General features: G+C 35.4%; 1 long non-coding RNA gene across 1 annotated transcript in view; it reads right to left on the bottom strand.

Annotated features, from left to right (window-relative positions):
• Positions 1-12,998: 12,998 nt before the first annotated feature.
• The window catches only part of LOC116086511, a 43,777-nt gene continuing 41,959 nt past the window's right edge, over positions 12,999-14,816 (bottom strand). The window contains exon 4 of the long non-coding RNA XR_004116965.1: positions 12,999-13,410. This is a non-coding gene — a long non-coding RNA (uncharacterized LOC116086511). The remainder of the gene's footprint in view (positions 13,411-14,816) is intronic.

Here is a 14,816-nt window from a genome sequence, read left to right as displayed (position 1 = left end):
AACACAATTTATCCACTAATTTGGAGGGCTTACAGCTAATGAAAATATGTATTCAAAATACAAATTAGAAAATAAATTAGAGGATATGTCACTACCTGCTTTTTGCAAACAAAGAGACCTTATATGATTTTATAAATTATACACACATATATAATAGTAATAATATAATGTGATTGTATAATTATAATATCCATTTCTAAATTTATCATGAGAATTTAGGATGCATTAGAAAGAGATTACAAGTTTTGAAAATAAAATAGAAAATAAATAGGAAACCTTCTAATACATCATCAAAAATATGATATTTTGGAAGACAGAAAAATCTCACAGTGCATTTAGAAAGCATGACATTACTAATTAAATGGAACTATGAAAAATTAATAGTTTTCAAAGGAAAGAGGGGAAAAAGATTTACTGTGCTCATAGTCCACGAGGACTACAAATTATCAGACTTTTAAATTTTCACCCTATATATCAGAAGAAAATAGAGAAATAGGCTGGTGATAGCATAACTATATTGATATCATAAAACATATTCTATGGTTTGAGATTTAGGGTAAAACTATATATTGTTAGTATAATTATAAAAATAATGACATTAATTGAACAGAGAGAGAAAAGAAATGAATTTGCTTTAAAAAGGATGATACACAGCAAAATAGAATTAAAATTAGCAAAACTAGAATTAGAAGATTAGAATACTATGGGACATACTAAGCAGAAAATATTTTGCAATATCAATATGGGATCTTTAATAAGGGATTTAAAAACTGAGAATTATTGATATCTGATACAGAAATGAAAACATTTTTTCAGTAAGGAAGAAAGAAGGTTCTTTAGCTGGTGTTTTGCTGCTATAATAATTTAACATACACAAGTAATCTACAATTAAAATTTATTAGGAAGGTCAGGAAATCCAATCCAAAGCACAAACGTGTGTTGAGATCCTTTGTACTTCTCCCACAATTGCCAGGAGACAAAATAAATTGAGTCTGCCGTCCAAATAATAGCATCATAAATTCATTCATGTTGGTGAAGAACTCATAATCCAGCCACCTTCAATTAGATCCCAACTCTAACCTGTCATATTTGAGGTTCTATTTACAACATATATTAATGTTCCACCTGAGAGGAAATGTTCATTATTAGATTTCGCTGCTAGATTAGGTCTTAACCTACTAGATTTTATAGAAACTGAAGAATAAATGATGGGGTGAATAAACGAGAAAAATTTTAGAAAATAACTCAAATAAGTATGATTATAAAACCACAGTATAAATAAAATTCTAAGGTAAAGTATTCAGAGCAAGGGATTCTCCAACTATTGTGGATCAATGACTGTGGATGTTTAAATGTATGAGTCTGAATACCGAGAATCCATGCCAATAAGTACCAGAAACTGATCAAATTTCCCAGAGACAAGACTCTGAATCTGATCCCAGGCCATAAATTTTAGTTGCGTTTGGAATGAATTGTCTTGACCTTTAAGGTAAGAAGCAGGCCTGAAGGCTGGCCATGATAAGGGTGTCACTAGAGACTGGAGAGCTTGACTTAATCTCTGTAGATTGATTTTTGCTGTAAAAAGTAAGGCAAAACAATCTAGCAAAAGTGAAGAGAAACAATTAAAAGCATGCCCTTTAAAAACATCTAAATTGTGAAGTCATTTCTAAGGTTTGTAGGGTAGGGGATTTTCAAAAACATAAATTAGGGTGACTGGGCAATACTCAAGACACATTTCACATACTGTATATATATATATATTGATGATGACAAAATCCAATTGCTATATAGTAATAAATCTAAATATGAAAGACTTTTTAAGAAGATGTTATAAGGGCACGGAGAATGAAAATAGGTTTTTCAGATTTTTATACCAAGCAGAGAAAGAATAATTAGAAACTTAAAAATATTTCACATTTGAAGCAAAGATATCAAAGTAGGCCAGACAACTTTATTTGTGTATGATATCCATAGACTTATATTAAAGTGATCCCACTATTTTATTTATTCTCCACATTGCCTTCTTTCCATAAGTAAGTTTCCTCAATGTCCTAAGACGAAAGTCGATGCTCGCTCTTCCTCTATCTATACATGAGACCGTCAATGATCATAATGCCATTATCAATATTAGCTCATCTCAGAAAAATATTATGAATAAAGTCAACACTAATATTTAAGTCCTATCATTCGAATTTCTCTCTGCATTGGTTTACTTCAGGGTTTAATACCCAAATGCTTGTTATGTATTTTACATGCTTCAGGACAATGCGATGATAATTTTTACTTAAATTTTATTTTGAATGACTGCAATGAACAACACTTTGTGGATGAGTATGACAGACAAGAAATCTGTAAATGGTCTAAGATGACAAGATATAAAATATATATTTCTTAGTTTATCAGTCAAAATATCTCTATTGTAACTAATAAAATTAATGGTATTCTGTGAAGTCTCATGGGCAATATGAGAAAAATTATTCCCATATTGCCTAATAAGGCAAGATTAATCTTCCCACAGAACACTTTTAACAATTTTTAACAATTTGCCTTCCAAATATCAATCCACTTTTGATTTTTATTAATTCTTGCTATATAGATCTTACATAAACTGGTGGTAAGTCAGATTTTTTCTGTGGCTTATAGTTAACATTCTGTTACATATCAAAATTGCTAACAAATGAATGATTAAAAACTGAGAAACAAATCTATCTGTCTTCAAGACCTCTTTGTAGCTAATTTTACAGTAAGAAGGCTATTTAATGAATTTCTAATCTTTAATTTATATAGTGTTATATACACGTACATATATATAACATATATATATTTGAACATGTGAATTTGTATATCATTTAATATCTTTAATCATCAATATTCTCAACAAGACAGAAATGTTGTAGAAATTCTTTAATCCTGACCTGCAGTTTCTATCCTGATCATTCAGTTCCTCGATAAAACACACATAGAACCTTTATTTTCACAATAAGCCTTAAACAGCGCAAGAATTAGGCAGATATCTACCCACTAAGCTATTAGAATCTTTATTTTCTATTGATAAGCATGAGTTATTACTTACTACGTGTCATCTGGGCTGCTCTTAACTCTAGTTGGCAAGCCTTTAGGGCCATGTTCTCTTGACTCCTAGTCCCTGGCATCTTCCTCTTCCTCCTTCACCTTTTTCCAGTTCTTGTGGTTCTTCTCTGACCACAAGTCCAAGAATCTAAAAGTTCACATATGTCCCTTCTCACCAGCTATTGGCTGTTGACATTTCTGACCAATCAGAAATAACTTAGGACATGAAAAATAAGTATATTTTACTTAGAAGAATATCTGGTTCATGATAATAAACAAATATATTTGAAGTATCTTTCAAAAACATTCTACAAGTTAAAACTCGGTTAAGGAAGATTGAGTATTCCACTAACTACTTAATAACAAAATTAATATTCTTGAGAGGCCATTGGGTATTTGTATAAGATGGCTTATCTGTTAAAAGTGTTTATTACAGTTGCAGAATAGATAAGTTCAATTTTCAAAACCCACATCAAGTATTTTCCAACTCCGTGGATACACAAGGCTTATGCATATAGCCATATACAAGCACAAATATATAAACATAATTTAATTTTAATTAAAAAGATCTTGATAATATGTAAAATTTCAATTTTATTTTACCTTGATATATGCTACTTACTAATCAAACAAATTAAAATTTTCTAGACCCATTGCAAGAAAAAAAATTAAAGTATATTTTGTTTGAGTGCCGAAAAAGTAGTGAGTATCTCAGTATTAAGCAGTATAAAAATCATAAATTTTGGAAAATATTTTCATTTACACTGAGATGAAAGATTTTTTGTTCTCTAGAGTGTCTTTTAAATTTGTCTATGTAATGAAAATTATCTATAGTAAAGTAGTTATTTTTATTAGAAGGTGAAGAAGAACAAATAGGGGATGGAGATATGGCTTGTTTTTTAAGAGCACTGACTGTGCTTTCAGGGGACATGGGTTCAATTCCCTATACCCACATGACAACATGCAACTGTCTGTAACTTCATTTCCATGAGATCTGAAATCTTCACACAAACATACATGCATCCAAAGCACCAATACTAGTAGAGTTTTAAAAAGAACCTTCAAAAAATAAAGAATAACAACTAGAGATAGATGAGCAGATACAAAAATTTGTATACTGATTAATGATTGATATGTGATGTAAAGTCTTCACAAGGGACACCTATCTATATTAATGTGAAAAGTATTGTCAAAGTTAACTTTATAACCTGAAATTTTATTGTGTGTATCTAATTTCTTAAATGTTACTTATAAGCTAAGAAAAGGCTAAGTAGTAACATGTTATCTTTTAAGTGTGAGGACTTGAGGCCAAGTTTTTAGAACTCAAAAACAGAAGCTATTAGAAACTACAACATTTGTAACACTGGCAATCCTAGGGTCAAAGAGGAAGGATACATAGGAGAACCCTCTGAATATGGAAGGCTAGCTAGCTTTCTAGACTTCTATTCATGAGAAAGAATAAGACTGTCAAAACAAAGTTAAAGATGAAGGTGGGCACAAAAGTTGTCCTGTGACCACTAAAATAATTGCCTTGTGAATTTACACTCACACAGATAAGCATGCATACACACATAACACACACATACACATACACCCACATACACCCACAGAGAGGGAGGGAGGAGAGGGAGAGAGAGAGAATGAGAGAGAGAGAGGAAAGAGGGGGAGGGAGAGAGAGAGAAGAAAGAGGGAGGAGGGAGAGAGAGAGAAGAAATCTCAATTAGGTATGAAAAAACTTCACTTCATAAGTATTTAGTGAGCATCCACTTCTGTATTAGTCAGGAACTAGCAGAGCCTCTCAGGAGACAGCTATATCAGGCTCTTGTCAGCAAGCTCTTGTTGGCATCCACAATAGTGTCTGGGTTTGGTAACTGTATATGGGATGGATCCCCAGTGGAACAGTCATTGGATGGCCTTTCTGTCAGTTTCTGCTCCACACATTGTTTCTGTATCTCCTCCCATAGGTATTTTGATCACTCTTCTAAGAAGGACTGAAGTATCCACACTGTGGTTTTCCTTCTTCTGGAGCTTAGTGTGTTCTATGAATTGTATCTTGGTATTCTGAGCTTTTGTGCTAATATCCACTTATTAGTGAATGCACACTATGTGTGTTCTTTTGTGACTGTGTTATCTCACTCAGGGTGATATTTTCTAGTTGCATCCATTTGCCTAAGAACTTCATGAATTCATCATTTTTAATAGCTGGGTAGTACTCCATTTTGTGCATGGGGTTCCCAATGAAGGAGCTAGAGAAAGGACCTAAGGAGGTGAAGGGGTTTGCAGCCCTATAGGAAGAACAACAGTATGAACCAACCAGTACCCTCAGAGCTCCCAGGGAATAATTCACCAACCAAAGAGTACACAAGGATGAATTCATGGCTCCAGCCACATACATAGCAGAGCATGGCCTTGTGGGACATCAATGAGAGGAGGTGCCCTTGGTCTTGGAAAGGTTCAATGCTCCAGTGTAGGAGAATCACAGGATAGGGGAGCAGAAGTGTGTGGGTTAGTGAGCAGGGGGAGGTGGAATGGAATAGTGGGGTTTTTAGAGGGGAAATGGGATAAAATTTGAAATGTAAATTAAGAAAATATCTAATTTTAAAAAAAAGTACTATGTGGCTCGGGAGATGGCTGAGCACTATAGAGCACTGGTTCCTCTTTCAGAAGACTCATGTTTGATTCCTAATACCTAAAAGGTGTTTATAACCATCATTAAATTCAGTTCCAGGGCAGTAAATGCTCTCCTCTAGCCTCTGGCAGGCATGTATGTGGTATATAGCCATATGTACAGGAAAAATACTCATACACATAAAAATAAATTTAAAAATAAAAAAATGAATAGTTTAAAGTAACTGGAATCATGTAAGTGAAAGAAAAATTGGCCACAAGGCTTACCATGCTATGTTATGTAACACAAGAGTCTGGTATTGGTTTTACCTACTGCTGAATTGTGAAATGTTAGAAATAATGTCAAAAAACTTGGCATATAAGACCACTGCTATAAACTACTCAAGATATAAGCATAAATGATGTTTATTCAGTGATGCCAAAATACACAAACTAGGGAGTGTTTGAAGCAGTAATTTTAAATTCAAGAAGTAAAGAAATTATGTAAAAGTCTGTATTTGGTTTTCTATCCATAACTCATATTTCTATGAATAATTGTATAGGCAGATCAATTCATGTAGCATAAAATATAAAGAGACAGTTTGATGTGTTTGCATCTATATTATAAAACATTCTATTGGACAAATATATGCAGTTCTACACTTTTTAAATCACCTGTAGTAATGGATGCATATATCTTTAAAGAAGTGTTTAAAGCATACAACAGAGTTACCTCAGCTTAGAGGAAAAGATAAATGAGCCATGATATCTATTACATACCCCAAACTCTTCATCTGAGCAAAGACGCAGAGTCAAAAATGCACAGTATCCTTCCCTTGGTAGCCAGTGAATATCAGATTAGGAATAGAGCTAAAAATCTCAGGATTTCAAAGAATTTAGATTTCCTGCTTCTTGCTCTACTTAGGGCTAATATACATGTTCTGTTATAAATCATTGTATGCTAGAGAGTTTAATATCACCTTAATGCAAGTTAAAATCATCTGAGAGGAGGAAACAACAATTAAGAAAAGGTCTTTATATGATTGTGCTATAGACAATGATTTGGAGCACTTTCTTATGTAGTAATTGATGGAGGAGGTCCCAGTTCATTATGAGTGCTACCATCCCTAGGGTGGTGGTTTTGAATGCTATAAGAAAGCAGACTGGCCAAGCCATGGGGAGCAAGCCAGTGAGCAGCATTCCTCCATAACCTCTCCACCAGCTCCTACCTCCAGAATACTTCCCTGCTGGAATTTCAGATATTAAACTATAATGTGGAAGCTTGCTAAAGCCTTTTTGCCACATGTTTTTCATGGTGCTTCATCACAGCCATAGTAAGCCTAACAAACACAGGCAGTCAACAATATTCTTTCAGTACACTGTTTACAGTTTTATAAAGCTAGGGGAATGTAGAAGTTAGAACAAGTAATTACCAAACGTTACATAAACGACAGCATAATAATGAAGAACCTATATCAACAAAGTTTTACATGTATTAAAAGGTTTTCCAAACAAATAAACTTAAAGGTTATTTTCATGCTCCTTAAAATTGATATATTAACTGTCCAGTTAGTGGATAGTAAAGCTAAGAGGTATTTCTCTACACTTAATTTAATCAGTTCCAAAGATAAAAATGTATTATAACCATTGAAATAATTTATTTCACTCAAAAAATAACTTATGTTAGCACAAAGTATGTTCTGCCTCTTTGCAGAAAATTGCATACTGACAGGTGATTTTCCTATACTTCAGTCCATAATTGATTCAGTGTTAGGATTAGATTCAACACTGGGTCAAACTTTCTGAGAAGTCAATGTTTCCAGCCTGGAACATTTTTTTTCTAGTCTGAAATCAGCATTCAAAGATATTCCTAACAAAATCAGCCAAAATAAGTCTGCATGTGGTGTCTCTTCATGTTTTATACAGGAAAGTACCAGCTATGTAATTATATTCCAAGGGACCTAAGACAAATTACATAATTGAATATGATTAAAAATCATGTTCTCTACCAACACTTGAGAAATAATGATAATTTTATGTTAAACATTACTTTGACTCATGCTTCATGAATGGAAAAGATATTTAAAGTTAAAAAAATATAGTCCTTGCTTGAGGAATTAAGAATAGGAGATATCTTCATAAAACTGTTATAGAAATCATTTTCTGCTCTCAATATTCCAGTGTAGACTCAGGTGGAAAACATAATCTATGGGATGGCACAGACAAAAATCAAATGTGCTTTCACTTTCAAAATATGGTAGATAATGTGCTTTAAGTTATAATGGGGTGCATTTCATAGAATACATTTTATTTTAAAATGCAATAAATCAAAAATTCATTTCATATTTGATATATATCACAGCTCAGCAATGTGGTGGTCTCTGCTGCACTCTGTGATTGTATGACTGTAAATTGAGACAGAAATAATGAGGAAATTCAGGACACTTTAGAAAGAGATGAAAATAACAATACAACATATCAATACAACAAAATCAATGGGATACAATAAAAGATGTTGTAAAATCTCACACCAATAACTCAATAATATGTTTGAAAACTTTAGAAGATCATGTGGCTACAATACTCAAGAAAGTGATAGTAGAAATAATCATTCTTAGGGCTGAAAGTAATGAAATAAAAACAAGAAATGTAATATAAAAAAATCAATGCAATGAAGTATTGTTTGAAAACAAAACAACAATATTGACAAAGGTTTATCCAAAATAAATAAGTAAATAAATAAATAAGTGTGTGAAAGAGGATACAAGTTAATAAAATTAGAGATGAAATGGAAGAAAGCATGTGACAAAGAAATTCAGATAATCATAAAGTAACATTTTAAAATTACTCTACTGAACTAAAAAACAAACAAAATAAACAAATGGATGAGCTGGGGGGTAGTGGTACATGCCTTTAATCCCAGCACTTGGGAAGCATAGGCAGGCGGATTTCTGAGTTCAAGGCCAGCCTGGTCTACAGAGTGAGTTCCAGGACAGCCAGGGCTATATAGAGAAACCCTGTCTCAAAAAAACAAACAAACAAAAAATAACAAAACAGAACAAAACAAAAAAGGACTTCTATATATATAAGTACTTTCAGTTAAATAGAGATGAAATAAACAAATTAAACAAACTAATAAACTCTAATGAAATAAAAGCAGTAATAAAATTTACTAACCCTAAAAGCACAGAGCTAAGTGTATTCAGTTCAGAATTCTACCAGACCTTAAAGGAAAAACTAGTGCCAATGCTCCTCCAATTGTTCTGCAAAATATAAACTGAAGGAACATTTACAAATTATTTTTACAAAGCTATTCATCTGATCACAACTCCATACAGAGTTTTGAGAGAAAATGAAGATTATAGATCAATATTACCTTTTCACACAATATAACTTTTCTCAATAAAACATTTGCAAACCAAATTCAAAACATATAAAAAGTATTATCCACCATCATCAAGACAACTTCATCCCAAGATTCAGGGATTGTTCAGCATACATGAGTGACACGTGTATTTCCACCAGAGGTAAGATTAAAAGATGACAACCTCATGGTTGTCTTATTTAAATGTAGGCAAAACTTTGAAAAAAAATTTAGTATCTCTTCATAAAATCCTAGAAAGACTTGGGATAAAATTACAACACAACATAAGTCCATCTTCTCCATACTTTACAATTTTTTTCTTTTTTTTCAAATTAGTTACTTTATTTATTTATATTTCAAATGTTATCTCCCTTCCAGGTTTCCCCTCCACAGACACCCTATCCCAAACCCCTTACCCCCTGCTTCTATGAGGACGCTCCTCTACCCACACACCCGCCCACTCCTGCCTCACCGCCCTAGCATTACTCTATACTTGGGCACATAGCCTCCACAGGACCAAGGGCCTTCCCTCCCATTTATGCCAGAAAAGGCCATCCTCTGCTACATATGAAGCTGGAGCCATGGGTCCCTCTGTGTATATTCTTTGGTTGGTGGTTTAGTCCCTGGGAGCTCTGAGGGATCTGGGTGGTTGGTATTATTGTTCTTCCTATGAAGTTGCAAACCCCTTCAGCTCCTTCAATCCTTCCCTTAACTCCTCCATTGGGGTCCACATGCTTGGTTTGATTGTTGGGTGTGAGCATCCACATCTGTGTCAGTCAGGCTCTGGCAGAGCCTCTTAGAACAGCTGTAGCAGGCTCCTGTGAGCAAGTACTTTTTGACATCATCAATAGTGTCTGGGTTTGGTGTCTGTAGATGGGATGGATCCCTTGGTGGGGTAGTCTCTGAATTTTCTTTCCTTCAGTCTCTACTCCACTCTTTGTCCCTACATTTCCTTAAGACAGGAGCAATTCTGGGTTAATATTTTTGAGATGGTTGGGTGGCTCCATCCCTCAACTGGGGTCTTTACCTAACCTCTGGATATGATCTCTTTAGGTTCTCTCTCACCTTTGTTTGCTATTTCAGCTCATGTCATCCCCATTGGGTCCTAGAGCCTCTTGCTTTCCCAGCATCTGGGATTTTCCAGTGGCTGCCCCCAGTTCCCCATCTCCCATTGCTGTACACCTCCATTCAATTTCCTGATGCTCCTCTCCATACGTTAAAATAGTACCTAAAGCCTTAGACAGAACACTGACACAACTAAAGGAGATAAAGGGCATACCCACAGGAAAGGCAGAAGACAGAGGTACTATAGTATACTATTTGCTGAAATTATGGTTTTATACATTAATGCTTTGGATATTGACCAAAACTAAGCAAAGTAACAACATACAAAAATAACAGAAAAACAAAACTCACTAGTCTTCTTGTATACAAATGACAAATTTACTGAGAAAGAAACCAGGGAAACAATCCTGACTTATTAGGCAAGGTGTCCCTACTGCTAAAGTAGTAGTGTTTCTATTACAAGCAAACAAAGTAGTCTTTTTTTGCATTTGAGACCTACTCACCAAAGAGAATTGGAGACAAGAAAAATAAACCTGTGAAGAAAGAAAAGTTCATGGCTTGGGAGGTCAGAAGGTAAAAACCTACTTTTTTTTTCTTTTCTTTTTTTTTTTTTTTTTTAGATGGCAATTCTACATTTTTATGGTTTTACTGAAAGATTTGTGCTGCTCTCAAGTTTATTCAGAGAAGATTGTATTTGTCATGGATTGTAGTTGATGCTGAGACTTATACTTGGTTAGACTGATGAATCCATAATCAAGATAGCTTCATCCCAAGATGAGGGGTTTTTCAGCATACATAAATCATAAGTGAATACATGAATTTACACCAGAGAAAAGATTAAAAGACAACAACCACACGGTTATTTGATTTAGATGCAAGCAAGACTTTGAAAAAAATCTAGTATCTCTTCACAAAATCTGAATGACCGAATGTTCAGCTGTGGATGGGTAATCTGTACCAACATTCCATTCAAGTCTCAAAAAAGGTGACTTCTTAGGTTTGTTCTGTGGCTATGTATTGCAATGCTAAATATTGGTCTCCAAAGTCTGGTTGTCCTCAGGGATGAGAAGATCCTCACATACATCAAATGATGCTATGTAACCTTGATCTTTAATTTAAAACTACCGTTGGATAAAGATGCCCATATCCTGTAGCTGGGCAGAAGAGAGGTAGTTGAGGCTTCAGTTCCTGGACCTAGAGTCTGAGGCAAAAACCAATAGGAGACAGAGATGAGAGAGGAGAGGAAAGAAGAAGAGGCCATTGTCTCTCAGATCATGAAAACTGGCCATGAGGGCTAGTCAGTCAGAATAGGAGGGGCCAAAACAGAACATGGCAAGTCATATCTCAGAGGTATTGTGTGAGTTCCAGGTCAGCCAAGGCTACACAGAGAAACCCTGTCTTGAAAAACAAAACAAAACAAAACAAAAAAGATAGTAGAAAAAACACCTCAGATGGATTGTATCTGTCCAGATTTAGTGTTTTAAAGGCTTATTATAAATATAAAAGGTTTTTTGTCTTTAATTTGGGAACCATATGATCAAAGGTATGGCAGAAACTCCCATTTAATTTTTACTGCAAGGGGAGAACAAAATAATCCTCAAGCTGGAAGATGGTGAAAGTGCCATGAAAGCTTCTCCTCTGAACATGACATAGTGCTTATGAACTCATAGCTATGCAAACACTTGCATAAAATCAAGCCAGCCCAGAATTCATAATGGATAGGGAATTCTCAAGAGCTTCACCCCTCACTAAGGAAATAGTGGCAAGTAGTAACTCCTGCTGAAGAAAATATCATCCATCTCTGGGCTGTGACCATTGGTAAGTAATAGCCACACACACATATGCTCTTATGGAGCATAAAATTGTTTTAATGAGTTATAACAAAAGGAAGAAGGAACTATGAAAGAAACAATGTCAGGAAGGAAGGAAAGATGGAAGAAAGGAAGGAAGGAATCAAAAGGGAAAAGAAGAAAAAAATTTAAAATTTTTGCCACTATCTAAGAAGTTTTAAAATGGAAAAAAAAATCTTGCAAGAGTAGAATAAATTACTGGGAAGACACTCAGAGAATAGTACAGAGATAGAATTTGTTCATTTGATTTACATTATAGCTGGAATAATTCTATGTAAATTAAAAAAACACCACCTCATAACAAGATACAGAATACCAACCTTTTACAAATACAGCAAATCACAGACCATAGTTTAAGGTATATGCTACAACCTTAATAAAGTTTTCCTATTCTGATACACATGAAATTTAAGTCCTGATATAGAAACATTGAGAGATAACAGAACTTCTATCTGATAACATTGTTTAGGTCACTAAAAGTCCTGCAATAAATCATCTGAGTTGAGCTAGTTTTCATCTGAATGGAGTCTTACTACATGATCACTGCTCATGTTTTCTCTCTTTAACCTGACTCCACTAACAATTCTAATTTTCCATGTTATGATTTATCTTAAGTGTATCACTAATATTGCAATCAAGTCTTAGATGGCTGGTATAAAATTTATAAGATCAAGAAATAGTTTTTTGCTTGCTTGTTTGTTTTTATTCACTTTAAATTGTGATTGCTTTCCCCCTTCCTGCCCCCCTCCCGCAGTCTCCCTTCCCATCCCCTTCCCCTTCTCCTCTGAGAGAGTAGAGGCCTCCATTGAATATCCTGCACCCTGGTGTATCAAGTCTCTGCAGGGCTATGTGCCTCTTCTTCCACTGACTCTAAACAAGACAGGCTAAATAGGGGAATGGATTCCATAGTCAAGCACCAGTTTTAGGGATAGCATCTGCTCCAATTGTTCGGGACCTACATGAAGACCGAGCTTTATGTCTTCTACATGTATGCAGGATGAAGGGAGCTAGACCCAGCCCGTGTATGCTCTTTAATCGGTGGTCCATTCTCTGAGAGAACTCAAGGGTCCAGGTTAGTTGACTCTATTGGAGTTCCTCTCGGCTTCAGGGCTCTCGGTCTTTCCCCCAGTTCTTCTGTGAGAGCATTGTCCAATGATTGGCTGTGGGTCTCTGCATTTGTCTGAGCCAGCCATTGGGTGGAGCTTCTCAGACGATAGGCATGTATGCACCTCGCTGTATGCTTCCTTCTAAATTAGGACATCTGACAAAGGTGGGCAGAGTGGTAGAGGGATGATAGAAGTCCCCTGGACATAGCATGTGGCTCAGGACAGCAAGGGTGACCCAGACGATTCCAGAGGCATTTGTTTATTTGTTTGTTTGTTTGCTTGCTTGTTTTATGGCGTTCCAATCTTCAGATAGTCTGTTTTAGCACCAAAAAGTTGCAAACAGATAGACCTGCAAAGCAGAAGCAGAAATAATTCGAAATGAAGGACACAGTAGTAAAGAACACTCTGTAATAGAAAGGATTTCACTTATGGCCCTGACTACTATTAAAACTTGAATTTGTTCTCATATTCTCTAAATATCTAAGTACTTTAAATATTCCAATGGAACAATAATTCGTGACCGTGGACTCCATGATGCCTTAGCCGCTGGATCACAGAGACTAAAATTTTGACAAAAAGGCATCACAATCCAGCATGTCAGGTAGATGGAATCACTGTGTAGAAACGTGTTCTCACTGTGTAGAAAACATGCAATGCTTTAGAAGATATGAAATATTCTGAGGGATAGCCTTTTCTTAAAGAAACAAAAGTACTCTTAACTTGTGTAAAATATGAGTAACATTACTATATACTTTCCTTGAACACACAAAAAAAAATTAGAAGTTAGCATGGGTAAAGTATTGAAATGATATAAGAAAGAAGACAAGATGTTATTAAACAAACTGTCATTGATTATATCACAAAAGGAGATAAATTTTTTAAACAAGAGAAAACCCAGCCTATCAAAATCTATTGTCCACAGTTAAGACATTAATAATAAAGAATATCATAATGAATGTACTTATGTATAAATGGATTCCCTTTAAAATGGCAATGAGATAAAATATAAAATCATAGAATCATACATCATGCAAAAAACATAAATCAATTATATCTTAACGATTAAAAAGGAAGCTTTTTATTAGACATTTTTTATTTACATTTCATATGATATCTCCTTTCCTGGTTTCTCCTCCAAAACAAAAAACAAAAAACAAAACCCTGTTCCCTCTCACCTCCCCCTGCTCACCAACCCACTTTCTCCTTCTTTCTGGCCCTGGCATTCCTTTTCACTGGGGCATAGAACCTTCACAGGATCAAGGTCCTCTCCTGTGGGGAGCCGTGAAGCTGGACAGGCATTCGCCATGGCACGATGGCGCCTACTTCCGCTGTCAAGTAAACAACTGTTTGCGCATGTGCGTAGAGTGAAAAGGACGCCATGTCACGGCCCATCCTGGGGCGTTACATAGGGTAATGAGCGGACAGCCAAACATGAGCAGACACGCCATGCTGTGGGCAGATACGCCGCACTGTGGTGTATATAAGCAGTGCGGATTTTGGGCTCGACCCTTTTTTCCCCTATGGATGGAGACAATAAAACATTGCTGCAGAAGGAACCTAGTGTGTGTCCGCGTGTCTTCTTCCCGGCGAGACGACTGCACAGGCTACAGCTGGTGCCGAGAAACCCGGGACACCGGGAGAACCTTACAACAGCTGGTAGGTTTCAGAACTGCGGGACAGAGTGAGATCTGAGAGGCATGCTGCTTGATTTTAATTCCTCCAACCCTTTCTCAGGGTTAGAAAGCACAGCCAAAG

Source organism: Mastomys coucha, unplaced genomic scaffold (genome assembly GCF_008632895.1).
Source record: "Mastomys coucha isolate ucsf_1 unplaced genomic scaffold, UCSF_Mcou_1 pScaffold12, whole genome shotgun sequence".
Lineage (NCBI taxonomy): Eukaryota > Metazoa > Chordata > Mammalia > Rodentia > Muridae > Mastomys > Mastomys coucha.
The sequence above is the reverse complement of the archived record's forward strand: the minus strand, read 5'-3'. Positions and strand labels throughout refer to the sequence as shown.